Consider the following 24644-nt stretch of genomic DNA (forward strand, 5'->3'; position numbering starts at 1 on the left):
TGACCTTACTCGGCGGTTGAAAATTGCCCATAAAGCCTATTGGCATTTACAAATGGTTGATGGTTTTACTAGAGGAATCAAGTTTTATGTTTACATAGTAAGTGTATACTCAGTGGGAACTTCCAGGAAATCACATGAATTGCCAAGAAAAAGTCCATACTGAAGTATTATTTAGAACAAAACCTTAGCAAAAACATCAAAAAGGATTTTTAAATCGAATTCATAAGGAAATGCAATAGACAGAATGTATGCAGTATTCAGAATTTATAACCAATTTATTTTATAGCATTTCATAGAAATTTATTTGCAACTCAGTTTCAATTTGTAGAGCTCCAATTATTGAAATCTGGTAAGAAGCTACAGTTATACACAGAATTCTTGAAGAATGAGTCACTCTGAAAAACCAACTTTTTTTTAGTGTTTATTTATCTTGAAAGTCAGAGTTACATAGATTGAGGGAGACACACACACCGAGAGAGAGAAAGATCTTCCATCTGCTGGTTCACTCCCCAGATAGCCACAGTAACCACTTCTGGGCCAGGCCAAAGCCAGGAGCCAGGAGCTTCATCTGGGTCTCCCACGTGGGTAGCAGGGACCCAAACACTTGGGCCATCTTCTGCTGCTTTTCCCAGACACATTAGCAGGGAGCTGGATTAGAAGTGGAGCAGCCAGGACTTGAACTGGCATCTATATGGGATGCTGGCATCACAGAAGGTGGCATTACTCACTATGCCACAATGCCAGCCCCTGGAAAATCAATTTTTATTTGGATACAAATATTTGAAATAGAGTAAATGTCCCAGACTCTTGAAATAGAAGTCACTGGACAAATTAACATTTGGATATGACACCAGGCTATTACTACAAATATCAGGCACTGTACAAACAGAATAGTGAGACTGGAGTCAGACAGACTTGGGTGTGAGTCCTGCATCTGAATTTTTATTTATGTTATTTTTAAAGATTTTATTTATTTATTTGACAAGTAGAGTTACAGAAAGTGAGATGGAGAGACAGAGAGAAAGATCTTCTTCCATTGGTTCACTCCCCAAATGGCTGCCACACCCAGAGCTGTGCAGACCCAAAGCCAGGAGCCAGGTGCTTCTTCCCAGTCTCCCACGTGGATACAAGGACCCAAGGACTTGGGCCATCTTCTACTGCTTTCCTAGGCCACAGCAGAGAGCTGGATTGGAAGAGGAGCAGCCAGGACTAGAACCCGGCGCCCATATGGGATGCTGGCACTGCAGGTGGAGGATTAACCTACTGTGCCACGGCACCGGCCCCTACTTATGTGATTTTTACAACAGTTATTTTTACCTGTGTTAACCTTAGTTTCATTTTCTGTAAAATGGAAATAATGGTACCTACTCAGTAGGTTCTTACAAAGCTTAGAAGAGATAATATATTGGGGCCGGTGCTGTGGCATAGCAGGTAAAGCTACCACCTGCAGTGCCAGCATCCCACATGGGCACTGGTTCGAGTCCTGGCTGCTCCACTTCCAATCCAGCTCTCTGCTATGGCCTGGGAAAGCAGTAGAGGATGGCCCAAATCCTTGAGCACCTACACCTGCATGGGAGACCCAGAAGCGGCTCCTGGCTTTGGATTGGCGCAGCTCTGGCCGTTGCAACCAACTGGGGAGTGAACCAGCAAATGGGAAACTTCTCTCTCTGCCTCTTCTCCTCTCGCTGTGTAACTCTTTCAAATAAATAAGTAATTTTTTTAAAAAAATATATAATATATTTAAAATGCTTGGTGTGTTATATGGCAGTTAATTAGAATTCAGTGAAGCTTACTAGTCTCAGTATTATTAAAGTTATGTTAGCATTGACATGATTATTTCACAGTGAGGTGTTCAGTATTATTTTTCTCTCAATAACACCAGGATCCTATATTTTTTACTATGCTTATTAGAACTTAGTTTTTCTCTTCGTTTTTTTTTTTTTTTCTTACAGACCACAGAAACTGTCCAAACCTTTTAATGGTGAGGGTTTGGATGTGCCACACGGGAGGAAGAGTCCACAAGGGGCTCCCGGAACCAGAATGCTCTCGGCTTCTTTTGTCTGAGACAAAGCTAAGCTAGACTCCTCTTCCATTTACATGATTCTCACGGTAAGAACCAGACTCTAAGTCTTTGTATATTTCGTGCTTTCAATATCCAGTGATGCTATTGCTTAAGTTTGGAATCTCTGTCTCCCACTCACCACCTTCTCATCCACTTTTGGTAAATAACCTTCAGCTGTGCATTTCCTCGCCTCTTCTTGGACCTCACTTGCAACATACTTCTCTCTGAGCATGTTAGTCACATGTCCTGCTTCCAGCTGTTGATTTGCTCAGATTCCAGAATTCCTGGTTAGAGCTTCACAGTCATTGTATAGACTATTACTTCTCCCTTTTTTCCAAGTGGCAGTTTTTCTCAATTATTTTATCCAAACGGTTGCTCCTCTTCCAATCCAGCTTTCTGCTGTGGCCTGGGAGTGCAGTAGAGGATGGCCCAGGTCCTTGGGCCCTGCACCCTCATGGGAGACCAGGAGGAGGCACCTGGCTCCTGGCTTCAGATCACCACAGTGCGCTGAAAAAAAGAATTATATGTAGAATGGTAGAAATTAGTCAAAATGGAATTATATCATCAAAATTCATCTACTTCTTATCCAACCAATGTAATGGCCATGAAAGTTGCTTTCAAATCTCTCTACATGCTCAGGTAACCATATTTAAAATAGAAATACAAACAGGACTCTGGGGCAGGCATTTCATCTAGGAGTTAAGAGGCCATTTGGGACACCTGCATCACATATTAGAGTACCTGGATTCCACTCCTGGCTCTGATCCCGATTCTAGCTTCCTGCTAATGCACACCCTGGGAGGCAGCAGATGGTGGCTGAAAGGCTTGAGACCCTGCCGCATGCACAGGATACTCAGATCTGGCTGCCAGTCTATAGTCCCCAGACTGAGTTACTGGTGGCTGGCTTTGACCTGACCCAGGCCTGCCTGTTCTGGGCAACCAGGGAGTGAACCAGTTGATAGGCGATCTCTCTCTCTGCCTTTCCAGTAAATAAACTAACTTAAAAAAATTAAAGCAAAACAAAAACATACCCAGAATTTTATCTGTTTCTTACTTTTTTCCCCCTCCTAAAATTATATATATTGTGGAAACCCTTTTTAATCAACATAGCATAAAACTAACTTACTCTAATGATTAGTTTGCCATGGAATGGTTGTGTCCAAATCACTTTTCTATGAATACTCATTCAATATTTGTTTTTTTGCTGCTAAAAACAAAGCTGAAATAACCATTCTTGTTTCTGTATATTTCTATAGGAATAGATTCCCCAGGATAGAATTTCTGAGGCATATATGGGAGTCCTAGAAAAAGTCTTGGCTCCTGGCTCCTGCCTGGCCCAGCCCCAGCTGTTTCAGCCATTTGGGGAGTGAAACAGTGGATGGAAGACCTCTCTCTCAGTCTCTCCCTCTCTCTCTCTCTCTTTCTCTAACATCAAATAAATAAAATAAATCTAAAGAAAAGAATTTCTGAGTCAATGGAAATACCCATTTTTCACAGATGCTGCTAGATTTCATACCACAAAATTTGAACAAGTCTATAATCAAAAGTATCAGATTGATGCTTTCTATCATCAAGAATGAAAATACCCATCCCACATCACCATATCACCCTTGCTGGATGTCACCAGGGGCAGGCATTTGACTCAGTAGTCAAGATGCCACTTTGGACGCCCACATCTCACATTGCAGTCCCTGGATTTGAGTTCAAGTCTCTTTTCCAATTCAGCTTTCTGGTAATGCACACCCTAGGAGCACCAGATGATGGATCAAGTACTTGGGTCCCTGCCACCACATAGAAAACACAAGCTGAGGTCCAAAGTCCTGGCTTCAGCCTGGACTAGCCAAGCTGTTGTATTTGAACCAATAGACAGGAATGTTTCTCTCTCTCCTTTCCAAAATTATTAGTTAATTAAAATAAATAAGCAAATTTTATTGTTTTGGTAAGTGCCTTGTGATATATGATTAATATTTAATTAAACTTCATTTTCCTGACTACTGTTTACTAATGAAGTAACCTCTTTTATTCGTCATTTGCATTTTATTTTATTTGAATTAGTTAATTTTTCTCTCATCAGTTTAATGGGAGCTCTTTGTATGTTAAGAATATTGCTCCCTTAATTGATATTGGCACTGCTAATATTTTTCTCAATTGGTAATTAATCTTTTCACTTTCTCTATAACTTTTAAATTATTTTTAAAATTTGAAACAGTGTCAAACTTAGAGAAACGTTGCAAGTTCAACCCAGAGAACTATTTCTGAATCATCTGAGAGAAATTTGCCAACATGATATCCCATTACCTTACAGATGTTCTCCTACATACACAGTACAACCACCGAAGTTGAGACTTTAGCATTCATATATCACCACCAGTAAAATTTGTCAATACTAATAATAATGAGAGGGATCCAAGATGGCTGAACAGAGAAAAACCAGCACAACAAAGAAAGGACAATGTTTCCAGGATACTGACAGAAGGAAAATTTCAGTGAAGAAGTGACTAGAACTGTAAACAGCGTAGAGACTCTCAAACCAGCAGAGACAGGTACACGAAGCACACTGTGGCTCCTTCCCTGGCTCGCCTGTCAGAGGGCAGGGGAGGGCTCCTCGTTGCTAGGAAAAGTAAGCAGAATGGGATCCAAGTGTCTTCTTTGCCCCTAAAAAGAACCCACATTACCTCTCTCTGCCCCTACAGTCCCAGACCTGAGCTTCTGTGGCATAGCCATAGCTAAACTCCATTCTGACTTAGGAGACACCCAGCAGCCCCATCTCTCCCAGAAGCCCCCAGAGCCAAAGCCAAGGCAGCCCCCAGGGTGGAAAGAGGCTCCTCTGCATTCTGCAACTGCAGGATTACTGGGCACAGGTCCCACAGCCATGCTCACTCGCTCTGCCTGACCTAGGGTAATACCCCTCTGCCTCCAGGGGCTCGTCACCAGCAGCAGCCAATAAAGAAGCCCAGAGGATTAGACCTCAGGATGTCTCCTTCTCCTTAGCACAAGGTGTGAGTGGCCACGGCATAAACCCCATCATCACCCTTGCTTGCCTTCTGGGGACTGGAATCAGTATCTTCTGTGTCCTGCAGCTCTGGGACTGTGGCTGTTGATGCATGGAGTAACTCACACTCACCCAGGAACCTGCAGGGCCCCCACTGTACTCCTCTTGTTCTGGTTTTGGCTGCCAGTCTACAATCCCAAGTGTAATTGGCACTCAGTTTATGAGAGCTGGGTTAAGACCCCGCTGCATCCTGCAGCTCTGAGATAGTAACTGCTGGTTCTACAAATCCTACGAACAGCTGTAGACCTGGGGAGTGCCCTATCTGCATTCCTCCCCAAGGACCTGAGCTCTGGGGTTGTGACTGTTATATAAGTCCCAGCGATACCTGTGCTCACCCACAGGTCATGGGGAAGGCCCCAAGTGTATCCTACTGATCCAGATTTGCATCAGCTAGTACACAATCCCCTTCATTATTTGTGAACAACTTGTGGGACATGGATAAGTTACCTTCCGAGTCCTGCAGCTTTGGGACTGGAACAGTTGCAGCTATACTCCACACAATTAGCTGAGAACCCTCCATGGGACCACTGCTCCAGATTCATGCCTGCCATGGCACAATCATCAGCGTAACCTGCGCATGGTATGTGAGCCCTGTATGAGGTCTCCACTGCATCCTGCAGCTCTAGGACTACATTGGCTCTATAAGTATCAGGGACACCTGTGCTTATCCTGTGAGACCTGGGAAAGGCTCTGTCTCCATCCCACTGATGCAGGCCCTAAGTTGCATAACCTACAGTTTTTCCATGGGACCTGGACAAGATACTCTTCTTGCCCCTGTAGATACAGTACTGTGACTATTAGTACCATATTCCTCAGGGTCACCAGAACACATTCTGTAGCACATAGGGAGGACCTCACCAGCGTTCTACCACTCTAGGCCCACACCTGCCAGTGTGCAGTACCCAGTATAATCCATATTAACTTCATGGGACCTGAGCAACAACAACAAAAACAACCAATCCAATTAAAAAATGGTCAAAGGACCTGAACAGACAGTTCTCAGAAAAAGAAGTACAAATTACTAACCATCAGGTAAATGAAATGAAAATCAAAACCAAAGTGAAATATCACCTCACCCCTATTAGAATTGCTATTATCAAAAAGACAGAAAGTCACAAATGCTGGAGAGGATATTAAAAAAGGGGAAATCTTATACACGGATGTTAGGAAGGGAAATTAATACAAACAAGAAGTATGGAGATTTCTCTAAAAACTAGAAATAGAACTGTCATATAATCTAGAAATTCTGCTACTGGGTATATATCCAAAATGCATGAACTCATTGTATCAAAGAGATACGTGCTCTACCATATTTATTCAGCACTGTTCACAAGAATCGGTATATGAAATCAAAGTGTCCATCATATGAGTGGATAAAGAAAATGGTATATTTACATAATGGAATACTATTCAGCCATAAAATAGAATGAAATCCTCGCATTTGCAACAAAATGGATGGAACAGGAGGCTATCGTAGTAAGTGAAATAAGCCAGACAGAGAAAAACAAATATTGCATTTTCTCCTTCATATGTGGGAGCTAAAACATTAAATTTGATCTTACCACAGCAGGGTGATGACTAGATACTGGGAGGGGTGCGGGAATAGAAGGTGTGTGGATAATGGGTACCGCATCAGAGTCAGATCAAAGGGGAGACTGTAATTCACAATAACCTAGGATATACTGAATGAACAAATAGAAATTCCAAGGCTCCAATCATACAGTAATGTTAAAGAAGGGGAAATGTTCATTACTCTGTTTTGTGAAATACACATTGTATACATGAATTGAAATATCTCAGTGAATCCCATAAATATGTATAATTATTACTAATACATTTTTAAAAATATTATTCCCCAATAATATCCTTTATGCCAAAAAATGTATTTCAGAATCATGCATTGAATTAAGCTGTCATATATCTTTTATTCCTTCAACTTGGGACTCATATCTCATTCTTGAATTCTGTATTTTAAGTTTATATATATAATTGTTTTTATCTGAGAGACAGAGTGACAGAGAGAGAGACAGAGAAAGCAAGAGAGAGATCTTCATCCATTGGTTCACTCTCCAGATGCCCACAACAAGCCAGGACTGTGCCAGACTAAGTCCAGGAGTCAGGAACTCCACACAAGCCTCCCACAAGGAGGGCAAGGACCCAGGTACTTGAGCCATCATCACCTGCTGCCTCCCGGAGTATGGAATATCAGGACGTTGGATGAGATGGTAGTGAAACTTGAACCCAGGCACTCTGATATGGGATATGGGTGTCCCAAGCAGCATCTTAACCTGCTGTGCTACAATGTCAGCCCCCTCATTAATGGATTCTTTTGAAGATATTTTGTAAAATCTGGGTTTTAATATATTCCTTATTAGATGCTAGTTACACTTCTTTGAACAAAAATTCACAGAAGTAATGCTGTGTTCCTTTCATGACATCCTACCAGGTAGCAGGAGGCTTGAATTCAATGTTACTGAATTTGGTAACCTGTTTACTCTAGTGTCTTCCAGTCCTCTTCACTGTAATCTTTTCTCACCGTAGTAATTTCTTAGGAAGTACTTTCAGACTATGCAAATATTTCCATACTTACCAAACTTTCCGTTAATTTTGTATTATTTATAGATATCAGCATGTACCCATGGTGTTAACTTTCATTCAAGGGGTTATGGGTGTTACTATCATTAGGTATTTTGGTGCTGAATTTCTTAAGTCTGATGGAAAGAAAATACAAGGCCGATTGAGCACAAGGCTGACGGAACCAGCCAGCCTTGAAAGGGGGCAGTGAGGAAACAGCTCTGTCTCTCCAACTCCTGCCTCCCACATTTTCTGTCAGAAACGTTTTAGTGCTCTTGGTGACATTTCTGGTAGATCCCATAGCTCTTCAGCTGCTTTTGATTCTGAGAACAGTCTCATTTTTAGACAGTGTGTAGTTCACGTCCATCTAAATTGAAACCTCAGTATCTCATTCACTTCAAAGCTGTTCCTGTCTTCCCAGCTCTGGGCTGTGTGGCTGCTTTCTAGAGCAGGGCTGAGAAGGGGAATGCCTGTGCCTGCTCCCAGAGGCCCCCCCCTCCCCCGCCTCCCCAGCCTCCCCTAGAGCTGGGCTGGGAGTGTGTGCAGAGCTTGGACAGGGCGACTGCAGAGGCACGGTCTGTGCTCTGCTCCTGCCCGTCCTTCGCCCTCTCTTGTGTCAAGTTTTCAGATTCCCATTCTTCCCTGGTGTTCCTCAGTTGAGGCTTCGCGGATTTCCCCGGGGACTTTTTCTATCTGGGAGAGTCTTCCGTAAGAACCAGCTTTACAATGTTTTCATTCTTTCTACTTTATTTTCTGTTTGTTGGTTTTCATCTTTATTCTCCCTTCCAGCTTTTTGTTTGATGCATTTTGATGTACTTGTTCTAATTCCTTAAATTGTACTTTTTTTCTTTAATGATAAGGCACTTGGAACTATGAATTCCCAATAAGAATAATTTGAACTAAGTAATATAAGTTTGGTTGGAAGTTTTCTTCATCCTTGCATGTCGTTAGTAATTTCAGGTTTGTTTACATGTTAATGAATGGTTATTTGGAATATTGTTTTTAATTTGCAAGTACTTAGAATGTTGTTTTTGGGGGTATCCCTTTCATTATTCACCTCTCTCTTTTCCTTTTTTAGATTATAATAAAGGACTGTCGTCTTTAAAGTCTCTGGTAAAATATCCTATGGCTTAGATATTCTTGGGGACAAAAGAAAAGATTAACTTTTGCAAATGTTCCATTAAAATACAAGACATACAGTTATGAGAGATGATGTTCCATATGTCTTTTAGATCAAATTTGTTGGTTTATTTTCTCTTTCTCTGTTCACATTTATTTTGTCTACTAGATTTGTATTAGTCTGAAAAAGGCAAATTAAAATATTCTTTTATATTTTTATTTTATTCTCCTAAAATATTTTGCTTTATGTATTAAACAACTATATTTATTTATATTTATATATTTTAGGTCAACATGTTTATGTTTGTTATACTTGTTTAATAAATTTACCTTTTATCATTACATAATGTTAATATTTATCTTGTTTGGTCTGATATTAATATTTCCAGATGACTCCTTTGGTTAATACTTAGCTGGTAATAGCTCTTTACACATCCTCTGAATTTCAATCTTTCTTTATTACTTTTTATTTAAAGTGGATTTCTTAAGTAACCTGTGTTTTGGTTTTGATTTTTAAACCGCAGTAACAGTTATCACTAGGTATTATCCTATTGTCCTTGGATTTCAGAGTTGGAGACAGAAAACTAAAACCGGTCTAATTCTTTCTCTGTGTTAAAAACTTGCTCTTCCTGTTTAGAAAGCTGTAGAACTTTGTCAGTATCACTGGAATTTGGACATTGTACTAGAATCTCTCATGCGTTCCATTTTTCATCTCTACTTCCTTGGAACTCAAAGAATTCTATCCCAAGATAAAAATTTTTCCTTAGCTCTGTAAGATTTTCTTCATCTATTTGCTTAAATATTTGCCTGACCTGTTTTATCATTATTATCCCACATTACAACTTCTGGATGTGCTCTAGAAAACAAGAAAATAGACAACAGTGAAACAAGTGTGACACCTAAGAGTGGATCAAACCAAGGAGCATAGTGAAAGGCATTTCCCAAATGTTAGTTGTGCAGCAACTAACATTTTGAGAGGAATTTGAGAGGAATCAGGCCAAACTGGAGTGCAAAGACAGAATTACAGAAGGAAGTACCAAAAGCAAAAACAAACAAACAAAAAATACCAAGCACTATACCAGAAGAATGTCAGGTATGATAAGAAACAGATAACCAGACAATCCAAATTCTTCAAGTCAATTTTTATTTGAGATGTGATTAGATCATTCAAGACTATTTCCACTGGGAATCTCACTCAGAATGTACCCTAGTTGGATTCATACCCCCAGTCTGAGGCTGAAATAAAAGCAGTTTCTGAAGAATGAGATAGAATAGGTCATTCCATGTAATAAATTCTGCTCAAAATTCTAAGGTTTCAAAAGAACTAATTTCACAACTTTGATCTCCACTTTTGTCCGGCCTCCATTCATTTGGAATGGGAAAGCCTGGCAGTGTCCACTTTGCCCTTATAGATAAAAAGCTAAACAACCTGAATCACCAAATCTTAGATCTTTAAGAGAAGCAAAGTCAAAGGGTAAACCACTGCCCCCAGATTGGAAAGACCAAGCAGAACCCCATGAGCTGTAACTTCTTGAGGATCTAGTGTCAGGGCAGGGAACCTGAACTGTAATCATAAATTCCCAGTGGCTTAGTGTAGACGAGTCTGGGATATAAAACTCCAGGGAAATCTTGTACCTGTCTGATATCAACAGTGAGTATCTGAGATAAATCCTCTCCAGCTTCCAGAAAGGGGAGGGAGAAAGTAAACATTTGGAAATACCATACAGCATCTTGTTCTTCTCAACAAGGCTTGCCTCAGGACAAACTATTTAAGCAGAGTCTAACCTGCTGGAGTTTCATTAGCAGCTAACTGACCTAGAGAAGGGAAATACTCAATTATTTATTTATTCATTTATTTTTGAATTAAATTTTTTTATTTATATAAATGGAACAAATTTCACGTGTCTCATACATACAATTTTAAGTACATAATGACTCTTTCCACCCCATCCTCCCTCAATCCTTCATTCCCACCTTTTCTCCTGCTTCCCTTCTTATTTTCTTTGAATTTTTGCAATAATACACTTTTTTTTCTTTGAGAAAAGCTTTATCATTAATCAAAGAAGCACCTAAGGAGACAGGCAATGGAGTTGGCTTAGGCTTATCTGAAGCTTATAGGACATAAGAATATCCTCCACTTAATACACTAAAATGAGAGAACAAGTATTACTATTAACTCTCATAACACCACTCATAACACCTGCATGGGAGGTTAGTATACAATGACTCCTGTTATAAATTTAACAATTAACATTCTTATGTATGATATCAGTGATCATCTGAGGCTCTTGGTATGAGCTGCCTAGGCTATGGAAGCCTTTTGAATCCACAAACTCCTTCAGAGAAATACTCAATTTTAACATACTCTAGTCATTCTGCTCCACCTAAGAGGGAGTGGAACTGAGAAGTATATATGAAGTTGATAATCCAGAGTCACAGGCTCATGAAACAAATTGAGACCCAGTCATAGGACTATGGAACCCTTCCCCACCCTCACATCATACCACTTTGTTATTGAAGCTTGGTTGACAGAGTTCCTTTTACCACGTACATCATGTCTAGCTATAAAAAAGAATCAAGACATATTGAAAGGCAAAGTCTGAAAAGAGGAGAAACATAAGAATCAGACTCAAATATGGCAGAGATGGTAGAATTAGCAGATCAAGACTGTGAAACAACAATTATTATTATGCACAGAGTTGTAATGGCTACAATAGACAGCATACAAAAACACATAGGCAATTTGAGTAGAGAACTGGAAATCCTAATAACCCTTCATCCACACCCCATCAAATGTTAGAAATTGAAAGCATTGTAACAGAAATGAAGGATGCCTTTGATAGGCACATTAGTATACTGCACACAGATGAAGAAAAAACATCTGAGCTTGAGGATATCTCAACAGAAAATTCCAAAATTGAAAACAAATGCAAAAAAAATTGAAAAAAATAAAAAGACTATCTAAGAATGGTGGGGCAACTGCTACAGGTGCAATATACACATTCTGGAAAAGCCAGAGGAGAAGAACGAGAAAAAGGAACAGAAGAAATACTTGCACAGTAGTGCCTGTGAATCTCCCCAAACTGATTTCAGATACTAAACCAAGTTCCTGGAAACTCAGAGAAAACAATGCAGACTAAATGACAAGCAAAAAAGAAGCTCTATACCTAGACATATTATTTTCAGATCTCATAAATTCAAAGATAAAGAGAAAATCCCAAAAGAAGCAAGGGGGGGGGGGTCTTTTACCTAGACAGTAGGAAAGATGAAAATTGTATCTGAATTCTCAGAAAACATGCAAGCAAAATGAGAATGAAGTGAAATATTTGAGTGTTGACAGAAAATAACCCCAAATCTGTACCTCGTGAAACTATCCTTCAAAAGTGAAAGAGAAACAATTCCCCAATCAAAAACTGAAGGAATTTGTTTTCAGTACATCTGCCTAGCAGGGAATGTTAAGAAAAGTTCTTCAAGGAGAAGCTAAATGACACAGACCTAAAACTAAGTTCTACATAAGGAAAGAAAGAACATCAGAGAAGGAATAAGAAAAGGACTTACTCTTCATTAATATAACACATAACGGTCTTTTAAAAAGTAATAACAATGATGTATTCAAACATTAATATGAGGGTACTTTAAGATGTTCATAAAAATAAAAATGATAAGTTTATTTTGGTTCAAAAAATTTTAATGTATGTATAGTTTGTTTATAATATGCATTTTTCATGAACTTTTTGAAGGTCCCTTAAAGCAAGGATTTCAAAATTGTTTTGCACCAAAATAAACCTATCTTTTAATTCCATTTCCCATTAACTTTCTCAAGTACTCTCATATGCACTTATGGATAACAGAAATAAATGACAGAAATGATATAAAGGATGGGAATGAAGGATTAGGATTAATTTGTTATTATAAGGTACTTGAACTGTCTGCACTATAGAATTATTTAAAAATGAACTTGGGTTGATTGTAAGTTTCTACTGGGTTCTTGGCTCCTGGCTTTTGTCTGACCCATGCCTAACTGTTCTGGGCATTTGGGGAATAAACCAGCAGATGAGAGCGTGCTCTCTCTCCATTTTCCTTTTTCCATCTCTGTCTCTGAATCTCAACCTCTCAAATAAATAAATAAATAAACAAATAATGTTACAAAAAGAAAGCAAGTGAGAATAGCTATGTTAATTTCAGATAGAGCAATCTTCAGAGCAAGGGAAGTTTTCAGGGATAAAGAGAATTATGTAATGATAAAAGGTCAATTCTCCAAGAAGACATAATAGTCTTTTTTGTGTTTGTGGCTAACACAGAGTGTCAAAGCACATGAAGCAAAAACTGATGGAATTGTAAGGAAAAAAAAAGATGAATCCACTATAATTGAAGACTTCAACCTCCCTCTATCAAAAATGACCAATGCAACAGGCATAAAATCATTAGGAATATAGTTGAACTCAACAATATCTCCAACCAACTGAATATAATTAGCATCTATTAACTAATTCACTTAACAAAGCAGAATACACATTATTCTCATGTTCACATTCTGGGCCATAAAATTCACATTCACAAATTTTAAAATAAAAATATGACAATGTCTACTCCTGGACTTCAGTGGGATTAAAGAGAATTAGTAGATTAAATACTACATAGAAATATAAATAACACAATGGCCTTGAATTTGAAAAACCTACTTCTAAATAATACATGGGTTAAAGAAGAAATCCCTAGGGAAATTAAAAAATGTTTTGAAATAAGTGAAAATAAAAATATAGTTACCAAATTTCCAAGATGCTGTAAAAGCAATGCTTAGAGGAGCAGGTACTGCAGCACAGTAGGTTAAGCCATGGCTTGGGATGATCACATTCCATATTGCAGTGTCTGGTTTGAGACCCAGTTACTTCACACTTCCAATCCAGCTTTCTGCAAATGCATCTGGGAGACAGCTGATGATGATCCAAGTATTTGGATTTTTGTCACACATGTGAGAGACACAGATGGAGTTCCTGGACCCTGATTTTGGCCCAGCTTAGCACTGGCTGTTGTATGCATTTGGGGACTGAACCTGTGGGTAGAAGATGGATCTCTCTTTCTCTCTCTCTCTTTCCTCTCACCCGCCTTCTTCCCTCTCTGTCATTCTGCCTTTCAAATAAATATTTTTAAAGCAGTACATGAAGGAAATTTATAGAATTGAATGCAGATACTTCAGGAAACTAGAAAAAGGATAGCAAATTAAATCAAAAGTCAGAAGAAGAAAGTAAATAATAAAAATTATATAAAATTAACAGGAAAGCAATTGAGAAAATCAACAAAATTGAAGTCTGGTGCTTTGAAAAATGCTAACCAAGAAAAAGAAAAAATACACAAATTACTAATAACGAAATTAAAGAGAGAACATTATTAAAGATTGCAGGGATGTTAAAAAGATAATCAAGGAATATTTTGAACACTCTGCCCACAGATTTGGTAACCTAGATGAAATGAACCAATTCCTTGAAAGACACAATCTGCCAAAAGGCACAAAAAATGAAGAAAGTCTTTTACATTTTTTTTAAGATTTAACTTTATTTATTTAAAAGTAGAGTGGATGGTGGGGGGCAGGGAGAGAGAGAGAGAAAGAAAAAAATGAGATTTTTTTTTTTTGACAGGCAGAGTGGACAGTGAGAGAGAGAGACAGAGAGAAAGGTCTTCCTTTTGCCGTTGGTTCACCCTCCAATGGCCGCCGCGGCCGGCGCACTGCGCTGATCCGATGGCAGGAGCCAGGAGCCAGGAGCCAGGTGCTTTTCCTGGGCTCCCATGGGGTGCAGGGCCCAAGCACCTGGGCCATCCTCCACTGCACTCCCTGGCCACAGCAGAGAGCTGGCCTGGAAGAGGGGCAACCGGGACAGAATCCGGCGCCCCGACCGGGACTAGAACCCGGTGTGCCGGTGCCGCAAGGCGGAGGATTAGCCTAGTGAGCCGCGGCGCCGGCCAAATGAGATCTTCTATTTGCTAGTTGACTCCCCAGATAACTACAGTGGCCTCGATAGACCCAGGCCACAGCCAGGAGCCAGGAGCTTCCTCTGGGTCTCCCACATGGGTGAAGGGGCCAAAGCACCTCCCTCTGCTGCTTTCCCAGGTACATTAACAGGGAGCTGTATCAAAAATGAAACAGCTTGAACTTGAACTTGAACATATGAGATACTGGCATTGCAGGCAGTGCCTTAATCTGCTTAATCTGAGAAGACAGTATTGTTAGGTCATATGTATTAAGAAATTGTATTAATTAAATAATAAACTTCCAAAACAGGAAGTATCAGACACAGATAGGTTTAGTGGTGAATTCTACCAAGCATTTAAGGAGGAAATTATAGCATTCTCTATAATCTCTTTCAAAAGATAGAGGCGGAGGGTTAACTTACTCTGTGAGGTATATATTACTGTAACACTAAAATCAGATGAAACTATTACAGGAAAAGAAAACTTTGAGTGGATATTTCTCATAAACATATATGGAAAAATTCTCACCAAAATATTAGCAAATCAAATCCAATAGTATATAAAAAGAATTTACACCATGACTAGGAGTATTCATGTCAGTTATGCAAGGCTGATTTCATATCAATTACTGTACTCCATAACATCAACAGGTTAAAGAAGAAAATATAAGCATATCAACAGATACAAAATGACAAAATTCAACACATTTATTATCAAACTCTCAGTGCACTAGAAATAGGAACTCCCTTAATTTGATAAAGAATATTTATAAAAGATTTACAAGCAAAATAATAATTAATGGAGAGACACTGAATTCTAAGATCAGGAACAAGGCAGAGATGTCACTTCTCCCTACTAGTTTTCAACATCATTATAGAAGTTCTACCTAATATGGTAAGAGAAGAAAAGGAACCAAAAATTATGTAGATTGAGAAAGAAAATAATAGAATTGTCTTTATTCACAGACGGCATGATAATCCATGTAGAAAATCCAAAAGAAATGACAAAATCTACTGAAACTAATAAGTAATTAAAGCAAGGTTGCAAAATTCAAAACACATATTCAAAAATCAGTCATTTTCTTATATACTGGAAATGAACAAGTGAAGCTTGAAATAAAGGGGCCAGTGCCATGACATAGTAGATTAAGCCTCTGCCTGCAGTACCAGCATTCCATATGGGGCACTGGTTCCAGTTCCAGCTGCTCCACTTCTGATAAAGCTCCCTGCTTATGTGCCTGGAAAAGCAGTGGAAGATGGCCCACGTGCTTGGGCCCCTGCACTCAACTGAAGAAGCTCCTGGCTTCTGGCTTTGGATCAGCCCAGCTCTGGCCATTGCAGCCATTTAGGGGATGAACAGTGGATGGAAGATCTCTTTGTCTCTCCCTCTCTGTCTATTATTCTGCCTCTCAAATAAGTAAATCTTAAAAAAAAAAGAAATTTGAAATAAAAATATAATATCACATTAGCACCCAAAAGAATCAATTTGTGCAAAATCTATATAAAGAAAACTAAAAACTGAAGGAAGATATCAACAAACAACAAAATAAATGGGGAGATAGTCCATGTTCATGGATAGGCAGACTCTGTATTGTTAAAATGGTGGTTTTTTCCAAATTGGTATGTAGATTTAACATAATCCCAACCAAAATCCAAGCAAGTTGTGTTTTAGATATTGACGAACTGAATCTAAAATTTATTTGGAGAGCCAAAGGACACAGTATTCTGTGCCAATACAATATTAAAGGAAAAGAACAAAATTGGAGAAATGCCACCATCCAAATTCAAGACTTACTACAAAAATCACAGTAATTGTATAGTGTGTTGTTGGTGAAAGAATAAACAAAAACATCAGAAGAAGTGGATCCACATAAATAAAGGCACATGGTCTTTTGCAAAGGAGCAAAGGCATTACAATAGACTAAAGATGGTCTTTCAACAAGTGGAACAATTGGACATCCACATATAGAAAATTAATCTAGACATAAATATTACTCTCTTTACAAAAATTAATATAAAATGAATCATAGACCTAAATGTAAAATACAAAACTGTAGGGGGTAGGTATTGTGGCCCAACAGATTAAGCCACTGATTGGGATGCTCATATCCCATATCCAAGGCCAGTTCAAGTACCAGCTTCCCCACATCTGACACAGCTTCCTACTAATCATGCTAGGAAGCAGCAGATGACAGTTTAAGTGCTTGTGCCCCTGCCAGCCCAGATGGAGTTCCTGGCTCCTGGCTCCCACCTGGCCTAGCCCTACTGACTGGGCATTTGAACAGTAAACCAGTGGACAGATTCAATCTCTCTCTCTCTCTCTCTCTCTCTCTCTCCCTCTCTCTGCTTTTCAAGAAGATGAAAATAAACATTCGTAAAAGAGAAACTCAAAGTTATAAAATTCTTACAAGTTAACTGGAAGAAAATGTAGATAACCTTAAGTTTGCAATGACTTTCAGATAGAAAACCAAAGGTACAATCCATGAAAGAAAGAATTGATTATCTGGACTACCTTGAAATAAAAAACATATACTCTGTAAAAGATACACTCAAGGGAATTAAAAGACAAGATGCAGGGTCTGGCATTGTGGGCATTGCAGGGCCAGTGCTGTGGCATAGCAGGTTAAAGCCATGGCTTGCAGTGCCAGTATCCCATGTAGGCAATGGTTCAAGTCCTGGCTGCTCTACTTCGAATCTAGCTCCCTGCTAATCTGTCTGGGAAAGCAGTGGAGAATGTCCTAAGTGCTTCAGCCCCTGCTCCCACTGGGATATCCGAGAGAAGCTCCTGGCTCCTTGCTTCAGCCTAACTCAGCTCCATCATTGTGGCCATTTTGGGAGTGAACCAGTGGATGGAAGATCTCCCTCTCTCTGCCTCTGCCTCTCTCTAACTCTACCCCTCAAATAAACAAATAAATCTTTTTTTTTTAAAGATGCTGTTTGCAACACCAGTGTTCCTTATTGGCATGGCAGTTTGAGTTGTGGCTACTCCACTTCGGATCTAGCTTACTGCTAATGCACCTGGGAAGCGTTGAATAACAGAAGATGGTTCAAGTACTTAGGCCCCTGCTACCCATGTGGGAGACAATGATGGAGTTCCTAGCTCTTGGTTCGGTCTGGCCCAGACCTGGCTGTTGCTGCCATTTGAAGCATGAACCAGCAGATGGGAGATCTCTCTCTCTCTCTCTCTCTCTCTCTCCCTCCCTCCCTCTCTCTTTCTCACTGTTATTCTTCCTTTCAAATGAATAATTAAATCTTTTTTTTAAAGCCAAGATACAGACATGGAGAATATATTTTCAAAAGTTGTATCTGTGGCTGGCGCCGTGGCTCACAAGGCTAATCCTTCACCTTGCGGCGCCGGCACACTGGGTTCTAGTCCCGGTCGGGACGCCGGACTCTGTCCCGGTTGCCCCTCTTCCAGGCCAGCTCTCTGCTGTGGCCAGGGAGTGCAGTGGAGGATGGCCCAAGTCCTTGGGCCCTGCCCCCCATGGGAGACCAGGAGAAGCACCTGGCTCCTGCCATTGGATCAGCGTGGTGCAACGGCCACAGCGCACCAGCCGAGGCGGTCATTGGAGGGTAAACCAACGGCAAAGGAAGACCTTTCTCTCTGTCTCTCTCTCACTGTCCACTCTGCCTGTCAAAAAAAAAAAAAAGTTGTATCTGGTAAAGGAATATTATCTAAAATATACAAAGTGCTTTTAAATCTGAACAATAACAAAACAAACAACTGAGGCCGGTGCCGTGGCTCAATAGGCTAATCCTCCGCCTTGCGGCGGTTCTAGTCCCCGGCGGGGTGCTGGATTCTGTACTGGTTTCTCCTCTTCCTGTCCAGCCCTCTGCTGTGGCCAGGGAGTGCAGTGGAGGGTGGCCCAAGTCCTTGGGCCCTGCACCCCATGGGAGACCAGGAGAAGCACCTGGCTCCTGCCTTCGGATCAGCGCAGTCCACCGGCCGCAGTGCGCCGGCCATAGTGGCCACTGGGGGGTGAACCAACGACAAAGGAAGACCTTTCTCTCTGTCTCTTTCTCACTGTCCACTCTGCCTGTCAAAAAAAAAAAAAAAAAAAAAAAAAAGGCAGACCACAGTCATTTAACAGACTCCACATCAAAGAGATGGTAAATATTAAAATATAATCTAATCACACATCATTAAGAAATACAAACTAGGGAACATGTGTCGTGGTACACTGGTGTAAGCTTCCGCCTTTGACTCTGGTATCCCATATGGGTACCTGCTTATGTCCCTGCTGCCCCACCTCTAGTCCAGCTGCCTGCTAATGTGCCTGGGAAAGTAGCATAAAATGGTGCAAGTGCTTGGGCCCCTGCACACATGTGAGAAAACCAGATAGAGTTCCAGGCTCCTGGCTGCCTCCTGGCTGCCTCCTGGCCCAGTCCCAGCCATTGCAGCCATTTTGGGAGTGAACCAGCAGATACAAGATCTCTCTCTCTCTCTCTCTCTCTCTCTCTCTCTATAACTGCCTCTCAAATAAATCTTTTTCATAAAAAGATATACAAATTTTAAAAACAATGAAATATCAGTAAAGTCCTCTCAGAGTGGCCAAAATCCAGAACTGACTCATGTGAGTATGGAAGCAGTTTGCAAGACGGAGACCCAGAAAAGCTGGTACTGTAATTTACTTGAGTCCAAAGGCCTGACAACCAGGGAAACTAATGATATAAATCCCAGTCTGAGTGTAATTAAAGATGGTATGAGATGTCCCTGTTCCGACTGAAAGGCAGGAAGAAAAAGTAGGGGATGAATTTCTCCTTTCTCTAACTTCTGTTCTCTTCAAAATATTTGATGATACCCAACCAGACTGAGGAGGGCCATCAACTTTAGTAAGTGCACTGATTCAAATGCTAATGTAATCTGGAAATACCCACTCGGACACACCCAGAAACGATATTTGTTCTGGACCTCTTGACCCACTCATATTGAGACAAAATCAGCTATCACAAATCTATCCCTGATGGGGTGAGAATTTGGCTCTGTGTTAGGATACCACTTGAGACACTTCCATCCCATATTGGAGTGTTTGTGTTTAAGTCATGCCTCCACTTCCAAGCTCCTCTTCCTGCTACCATACACCCTGGGAAGCAGCTCAAGGGTTTGGGTGCCTGTCAACCATGTGGGAGACTCAAATTGAGCTTTGAGTTCCTGGCTTCAGCCTGGCCCAGTTCTGGCTGTTGAGGGCATTTGGGAGTGAACCAGCAGATGGAAGCTTTCTCTCCGTCCATGTGTCTCTGTCTCCTCTGTCTCTCTCTTTGTCTATTAAGTAAATAAAAATAAATACAAGTTTAAAGAACACAGGAATCAGGACTGGCTCTGTGGTGTAGTGGGTAAAGCCATTGTCTTCAGTGCCAGCATCCCATATGGGCATCAGTTTGAGTCCCAGCTGCTCCACTTCTGATCCAATTCTCTGCTATGGCCTGGGAAAGCAGTCAAAGATGGTCCAAGTCCTTGGGCCCCTGTACCCACATGGGAGACCTGGAAGAAGCTCCTGGCTCCTGGCTTCAGATCAGCTCAGCTGCAGCCAGAGCAGCCATTTGGGGAGTGAACCAGTGGATGGAAGACATTTTTCTCTATGTCTCTCTGTAACTCTGTCTTTCAAATAAATCAATACATCTTAATATAAAAAAAAAAAACACAGAATCAAGCCCTGTCAAATTAGCACCCATAAACACCTCCCTAAGCCACACTTCATCTCCAAATAAAGATTACAACAAGGCCATAATTACACCTGGACATGATACAACTATCTTGCATATAATAAAAAATGCACTAACTCCTTCCCTAGAAGAGGAGATAAAGTCTTTTAGAGATGTTTTCTCTCCCCCTGATATGCTGTAACTCAACTACAATAATGTAAAGTCAACAATACTTAAACATCATGATATAATATCAATATATTTCTATTTTGTGATAAGGGAATAAGAGCTGAAAGAAAGCAAAGATTACACACACACACACACACACATTCTTAGCAAAGAAAGAGGAAACATAATTACAGCTTTATTTCTATAAATGGTAATGTAGTCATAGCTAATGTTTATAACTACCTTCTTCAACTACCAAAAATTCTTTTGCACCATTATTTTAAGTTTATTTACTTATCTTTTAATTATATTTCCCACAAACATTTTGAAACCCATTCTTACTCTCCCCATATGAACCAGCAGTTATGTTCCTCTGTATTTACCTAAATGAGTTGAAAACTTCTGTCCACACAAAAACCTGTACATGTATGTTTATATCTTCTTTACTCACAATTGGCAAAACTTGGAAGCAACCAAGATGTCCTCCAGTAGTAGAATGGATCAATGAACTGTGGTAACGCAGACAGTGGAATATTATTCAGCAGTAAAAAATGAGCTATTGAGCCATGAAAAGACATGGAGGAGCTTTAAGTGCATATTACAAGTGAAGGAAGCCAGTCTAAAAAGGGTACATATTGCATGATTTGAACTGTATGACATTCTGGAAAAAGCAATGCTAAGGAGACAGTAAAAAGATAAGGTGTTGCTAGGGGCTAGAGATGGGGAAAAGATGACTAGGTGGAGCACAGAGGATTGTTAGGATAGTGAAACAACTCTGTCAATATGTTAATGGTGAATACGTGTCACTGGAAATTTTTCAAAACCCATAGAAAGTACACCATCAACAGTGAACCTATGTAAACCACAGACATTGTATCATCATAATGTGTCAATGTTGGTTCCTCATTTTAAACAAATGTACTGCTCTGGTCCCAGAAGCTGATAATAGAGGAGCTATGTGGGAATGAGGGCACAGAATATATAGGAAAACTTCATAATTTCTACTCAACCTAAAAGTGGTCTAAAAATAGAACTTTATTAAAAATAGACATTTTTGGCGGAAGCCGAGCAGCGGGACTGAGCTGCGCAAGCTGCAGGGTCTGCCCGCAAGTGCTCGAAGGGGAGTGCAACAGCAGGGAGACTTGGGAAGTCCAGGGCTCCGAGTCCACACATCGGCGCTGGAAGGGGAGCAGACCTGCGTGGAGAGCGTGGGAGCCCACAGTTCGGGACATCAGCGGCAGACTCAACACACCAGCGCTGGAACGCGAGGTGAGCCGAACCTCAATAACCCGAGACACCGGCAGGCAAGCGGAGAGAGGAGACTAGAGGGAACGACCCCCGGGGCGGGGGGACTTCACCAAGCTAACTGGAAGAGAGAGAGGGGGAAAAAAAAAAAGGTGACTGGTATGGACACGGGTTTCTCTCTCTCCGCTCACCTCTCAAGGGCGAGCAAGACAAAGAGCAGGCGCCATCTTGGACATACGTCATAAGCAGAGCGACCTCAGGTCTGCACCGGCCCTGAGCCTAGCAGAAAAACCTGACTCTGGGTGGGGCGAATTAACAGGAGATTAGGACTTAGTAAATTTATGGTGCTACTGAACTGAGACTGTGAAAAAAGAGACGGTGGGGGAGAGAACTCACGGAATTCACGTGAGCACTCTCCAGAGACGCTACAATTCCGTAACTTTGGCAACCCAGTGGGAGACTGAAGGAGAATTTGAGCCCACTCTAAGGGCCGAACAGATTCCCTGTGTGGTCCTTGGGAAAGGGCTTCTGATCTCTGGCTCCTGTGGGTATATCATTCGCCTGCTAACTACCTCCAACTTTGTTCAGCTGTGCAGAATAACTTCCCTGTTGAATCAAAAAAAAAAAAAAGAGAGAGAGAGAGAGAGGTTTACCACGCCTAACCTGGGAGTGTCACCTTAGGCACACCAAACAGAGCTCTCAGGCCACACCCATCTCAAGCCCTAAGGCTCCCTCAAAAACAGATAGTCCACTTAATCTAGAGTCGTAGTATAACAAGAAAAAGCACCACAGTGAAGAAACCAAATATCTCCAATATGACAAATAACAAACGCAAAAACCAAGGTAATAAAAACAAGGAAGTCACCATGAAGCCCTCAAATGAAAAAGACACCCCAATTCAAGATTATGAGGATGATGACATAGAAGAAATGCAAGAAGCAGATCTCAAAAAATTGATAAGAACATTAAGAAGTTCTCAAAAACAAATTCTTGAACTACAGAAATCCTTAATGGACAAGATAGAAAATCTCTCTCGTGAAAATGAAATATTAAGGAGGAATCAAAATGAAACGAAACAACTAGTACAACAGGAAACTGGGATAGTGACTGAAGTGAAGAATTCAATAGATCAAATGAAAAACACAATAGAGAGCCTTACAAACAGAATGGGAGAAGCAGAAGAGAGAATATCGGACTTAGAAGACAGAGAACAGGAAAGGATACAGTCAGACCAAAGAAAAGAAGAGGAAATTAGGAATCTAAAACATATTGTCGGGAATCTTCAGGATACCATTAAAAAACCCAACATTCGGGTTCTAGGAGTTCCTGAAGGCATGGAGAAGGAGAAAGGATTAGAAGGCCTTTTTAGTGAGATATTAGCAGAAAATTTCCCAGGTTTGGAGAAGGACAGAGAAATCCTAGTACAGGAAGCTCACAGAACCCCTAATAAACACGACCAAAAGAGACCCTCACCACGGCACGTTGTAATTAAACTCTCCACAGTGAAACATAAAGAAAAGATCCTAAAATGTGCAAGAGAGAAACGTCAGATTACTCTCAGAGGATCTCCAATCAGACTCACAGCTGACTTCTCATCAGAAACTCTACAAGCTAGGAGGGAATGGCAAGATATAGCCCAGGTACTAAGAGAGAACAACTGCCAGCCCAGAATATTATATCCTGCCAAGCTCTCATTTGTGAATGAAGGTGAAATAAAGACTTTTCATAACAAACAGAAATTGAAAGAATTTGTTGCCACTCGTCCAGCCCTGCAAAAGATGCTTAAAGATGTGTTACACACAGAAACAAAGAAACACGGTCATCAATATGAAAGAAGGTAAAGGAAGGAAACCAAGGAAGGAAAGCTCACAGCTAAAGATCACAGGGAATTCAAAGCATATATTAGAACTTATCTTTGGCAAATGGCAGGGCAAAGTTACCACTTATCATTAGTCACATTGAACGTGAATGGCCTGAACTGTCCAGTTAAAAGACACCGTTTGGCTGATTGGGTTAAAAAACAAAACCCATCTATTTGCTGCTTACAAGAAACACATCTTTCCAACAAAGATCCATACAGACTGAAAGTGAAAGGCTGGAAAAAGATATACCATGCCAACAGAAATGAAAAAAGAGCAGGCGTAGCCATCTTAATATCAGACACCATAAACTTTACCACAAAAACCATTAAGAGAGACAAAGAGGGACACTACATAATGATTAAGGGATCAATTCAACAGGAAGATATAACAATTATCAATGTATATGCACCTAACTACAGGGCACCGGTTTATCTAAAAGATTTGTTAACGGACTTAAAGGGAGACTTAGACCCCAATACAATAGTACTGGGGGACTTCAATACTCCACTCTCAGAAATAGACAGATCAATAGGACAGAAGATCAACAAGGATACAGTAGATTTAAACGACACTATAGCCCAAATGGATCTAACAGATATATACAGAACTTTCAATCCTACAGCTAAAGATTATACATTCTTCTCAGCAGTACATGGAACCTTCTCTAGGATTGACCACATACTAGGCCATAAAGCAAGTCTCAGCAAATTCAAAAGAATTAGAATCATACCATGCAGCTTCTCAGACCATAAAGGAATGAAGTTGGAAATGAACAACTCAGGAATCCCTAGAGCATACGCAAACACATGGAGATTGAACAACATGCTCCTGAATGAACAATGGGTCATAGAAGAAATCAAAAGAGAAATCAAAAACTTTCTGGAAGTAAATGAGGATAACAGCACAACATACCAAAACTTATGGGACGCAGCAAAAGCAGTGTTAAGAGGAAA

General features: G+C 40.4%; 1 long non-coding RNA gene across 3 annotated transcripts in view; it reads left to right on the forward strand.

Annotated features, from left to right (window-relative positions):
• Positions 1 to 24644, forward strand: part of LOC138848463 (uncharacterized) — a 152865-nt gene that overhangs the window by 9108 nt on the left and 119113 nt on the right. The window contains exons 2-3 of one of the 3 annotated variants that reach the window (XR_016228915.1): positions 1953 to 2109; positions 8767 to 9149. This is a non-coding gene — a long non-coding RNA (uncharacterized LOC138848463). Of the gene's footprint in view, positions 1 to 1952; positions 2110 to 3318; positions 3526 to 8766; positions 9150 to 24644 lie in introns of those variants that run through there. The other 2 variants (XR_016228916.1, XR_011386269.2) reach the window with 2 other exon arrangements.

Source organism: Oryctolagus cuniculus, chromosome 2 (genome assembly GCF_051225735.1).
Source record: "Oryctolagus cuniculus isolate XC-2025 breed Fujian yellow rabbit chromosome 2, ASM5122573v1, whole genome shotgun sequence".
Taxonomy (NCBI): Eukaryota; Metazoa; Chordata; class Mammalia; order Lagomorpha; family Leporidae; genus Oryctolagus; species Oryctolagus cuniculus.